Source organism: Pteropus vampyrus, unplaced genomic scaffold, assembly GCF_000151845.1.
Source record: "Pteropus vampyrus isolate Shadow unplaced genomic scaffold, Pvam_2.0 Scaffold157, whole genome shotgun sequence".
Classification (NCBI taxonomy): Eukaryota; Metazoa; Chordata; class Mammalia; order Chiroptera; family Pteropodidae; genus Pteropus; species Pteropus vampyrus.
In genome coordinates this window covers 1,478,438-1,482,515 of record NW_011888938.1, presented here as the reverse complement: position 1 = coordinate 1,482,515, position 4,078 = coordinate 1,478,438, and positions in this window count along the sequence as shown.

The window sequence follows — 4,078 nt, the reverse complement described above, 5'->3', positions numbered from 1 at the left end:
CCCCTCAGCCATGCCAGCCTCAGGGGGACACCCCACACAGACGGAGACCTCCTCCAGAACGAGAAAGTGTGTGGTCGGCAGGGGCATGGGGGGGTCTCCTCCCTGGACCCTCCCTCTGGACGGCGGCGTCCAGGCCCTGGGATTGTGGTTGTCAGCCAGAGTGTCTCCCAGTTGTCCGCCCCCTGCAGGCAGTGTGCCCCTCTACAGGACAGGGACAGGGGTACTAGCCCAGGAGCTGCAGACGTGCACACACAGACGCACGCACGCACACGCACAACACATGCACACACGGACCGAGGGGCCGGCCAGGGCCCAGAGTCCCACAGAAGCCCAGCTGGGACCAGCCCACCGCTCCCCACCCTCCTGGGCCCACCCTGGACTCCCACCAGCTCCCTGGGGCCAGGGCACGGCCAGGCGGAGGAACGCAGCGTTTAATTTCTGCAGGATCACTACCAGCACGGGGTAGGGAGGCGAGATAAATTCAATTCAATTAAATTATTTTGCAGGATTTAATTTGACCAATCTAATAAGAGACCTGGACCTCGGCGAACGCACAGCCATTAAACACATCACAGCAGGGGAAGAAGACAGGCAGGTGCGCCAGGGAATATTCTGGCAAAAGGAAAGGGAACCGCCCCCCGCCCCACCCCGGTCCCAGGCAGGGGCCGTCACTGCCCGGCCAAGCCCTGCCATGTCGGCAGAAGCCAGCAACACCTCCCAAAACTCAAGGTGCTCCGGAGTTTGGGGCACGGCCCCAGCAGCCACATCCCCAGTGCGGTGTGTGGCAGGCGGGTGGTCCCTGTGAGTCAGCACACGTGAGCCCCTGGGGTGTCGGGAATACGCGGCTGCTGCCGAAGGTCGGAGGGGAGGCTCGCGCTGGCCAGCGGCCCGCAGAGTGAGTGGCCCTGCCCGGGCTCCGGTTACCTCACTGACACCCTGTCACCCGCCCATCCCATCGATGCTCTGGCTTGGCAGGGGAACAGAGCAAGGGGGGCGTGGCCAGAGCTGGACCTTTGGGGGTCAAGGTGCCCGTCTGCATCAAAGCTGCCCAGCCCAGGCATGCGAGGTCCCCAGGGGGCTGAGTGCATTAAACTTTTAATGTGCCATAAAGCAAAGCCGGGCCCCCAGGGGCCACGGCGCTAATGGAAAGACTAGCTGGCCAGCAAGCGCCAGGCGAGAAGAAGCAAGACACCAGGGCAGGGTCCTGGCCAGGAGCCCCTCCCCGTGGTCACAGAGCACTGTCATGTGTCCACACCCCAAAGCCCACCCCCTCTGCGCGGGTGTGGATGGGGAGGCCTGAGCGCTGAGGGCCAGTTTCCTGCTGAGGCCTGGGGGCCAGGATCTGACCCCACCGCCCCTGCCCTGGCTTCCCGCTTCCAACACCCACCACCCAGTCAAGCTGCGGTCATCGACAGAGCAAACAGGCACCCCGTCGGACAGAGGACCGCCTGCGGCCCAAGCCTGCCCTGGCCCGGCCCGCTGCAGAGGAGAGGGTCTGTGTAGACCGCCCGCCCCCCGCACTGTTCACGGTGGTCCTGGGCTGGGGCCCGGCTCCGGACCCGCCTCAGCTCACCGGGTCCCAGCCTGGGACGCAGATGCAGCGAGGCCTGCTGCGTCCAGCCAGGCGCCTGGGCAGCCTCCGCCCCAGACCGCTGCCTGGAGCGGCACCCAGCGTAAACGCCGGTTTCAACTGCACTAGTGAATGTTTGCCTGGAAGCTTTTCTCCCCAAACACAGAAGGGCAGCGCGCCAGAATCGGCAAATTCAGACGTGTGCTCCTCAGCTCTCCCCACGGCACCCCCAGGAGGCGGCCACCTCAGCCTGGGGACAGGGCCTCACCGTCTGGCACCCCCTCCAGCACCCCCAGGGCCCAGGGCACCCAGGCCACCAAGAGCCAGACCTGCTGGCTGCAGGATACGGGGCTGGGCACAGCTGGGCACAGCTGGGCAGACGCTCCATCGGCTGGGACGGGGGCCCCGCGTCCCGCAGCACGTGGCCTGCGCAGTGAGCTCTCACGAGCGCCCGGTGTGGGAGTCTGTGCGCCGGGCTGAGCCTGGGATCGGGGGAAACGTGCAGCCTCTGACCTTTCTGACGTGACGCTGCCCACCGGGCACGACCACCGCCCCCTCGCCAGCCCCCCGCCCCACACTCTCATGGTTTGGACTTAAATGGCGGGGGGCGGGGGGGACAAATAGCATAAACCTGAAGAAACAGCAGTGGCCCCTCGGAGACGGTGCTGGCGTTCGAGGAACGGCTCGTGCACGAGCCCAGCCCAGGCCCCCCCAGGCCCCCCTCCAGCCCTGAGGCCCGCCACGTCCACACGCTGGCCACGGAAGGGTTCCAGGAGGTTCTAAGAGAATTAGGCAGCGTTTTGAACAGAGCCGACAACCTCTCACCCGTATTTGTAATTTAAATAACGTGAGCTTGAGGAGCGTCTCCCTGGGGCACCGTTTAATAACTTAAAAAGCAAGCTCCTCTCCGGTGCGCACGGAAGGCGCCCTCCTCCCTCAGCGCTGAGGCGGCGCCCCCAACCCCACGCTGGGGGCCGGTCGCTCGGAGGGGCAGCGCTGAGCACAGGGGCGGCCCAGGCCGAGCCCCCAGGAGCCAGACTCCCCTCCTCAGCCCCACGCGGCCCCTCACTCTCCCCCTCCATGGGCCTGCGGGGTCCCAGGGCAGTGGGCAGAGGGGGCGGCGGGCGGCGGGAGGGCGTGCCGGGCCTGTGCCGGTCACGGTCACCCGCTCCTCAGCGACAAGGCCTCCACACACTCCTCTTAACATTCAGAGCTGCCCTCATCTGCATACCGCGCCATAAATAGTCGAGGTAAGACACAAAGCTCCCTGCGTTTCTAATTATGCTTAAAAACCTGATGTAAATCAGACCGACACAGAAACACTAAATCAGCCACTGGGGGCGGGGGGGGGGCATCCAATTACATGGAGATGGGCCGAGGCCCCCCTGGCCTGGAGCTGGGTGGCGAATCCCAGGCCACACCCACCCAGTTCAGTGTGGGGCAAGGAAGACACCGGCAGCACCTCAGGGACCCACCACCCCCTCCCCTGGGGCCGGCCAGCCCATCCCACCTTCTCCCGAGGGGCTCCTTCCCTGCCCGGGACAGCCCGCCACCCACCCCACACAGGTGCCCAGCTCCCGGGCTCCCCCTGGCCACACGCGGGTCACCCCTCGGGCAGGGATTATCTCCATCTTCTTGTCCAGAGGGGCACCCGAGGGTGGCACTGGCTCAGATCTCAGGGCCCCTGTGGGCTGGACTACAGCTGGGACACCCAGTGAGCCTGAGAGGGCACAACCAAGGTGACCAGCCCCGCGCTCAGCCTGGTCTCAAGCCCCACAGGCCAGCGGGCACCGCCTCTGCCCTCTCAAACAGACCCCAGACACCCGGCGCTGGTCCTCGCCCCCAAAGGCAGCCAGGACCAGCGCAACTTCCGGCCCAGGAGCTGGGGCTGGCGCACCCCACTCCACCTCCGGGGCCACCTCAGGGGACCCGCAGGAGGCGCAGGCCCGAGTGACACGGGGGTTACCCTGCTCTGCCTTTAGAGAGACGCAGAGATGCCTGCCTGCTGCCCGCATCTGCCTGGCATGGCGCCCAGACCTATTTTTAAGCCCATTTACTAGAAATCCCACAAATTAAAGGAAATACGAATAATGCAGTAAGAATCCTGGGGGCCGAATAAAAGCTGCACATAATTGCCCTCGCGCTCCGGCGTGAGAATCTTAACCACAAACCCAGATCTCCCCGAAGCCCGTGCGCTCGGAGGCGCATTACGCGGAGGGGGAGAGGGCGGAGGGGGGGAGGCGGGGAAGGGGCGGCGCGTGGGGATCGTGGGGATCGGAGGCACCTGGGCTCACCGCGGGCCATAAACGGCGACGACTGACACGGAAAGCAGAGCACAGACCGGGCGCCTGACTTTACGGCCCGGGGCGTGGCCGGCGGCACGTTCTTTCTGGACGGTGGGTCCGGGCTGCGGGCGGGACCCCCTCCCCTCCCTATGCGGGGTGGGGGCACCGGGCTGGGACAGGGACCCTCCCTCGGGCTCAGCTCCAGCTCCCGGCCTCACTTGCT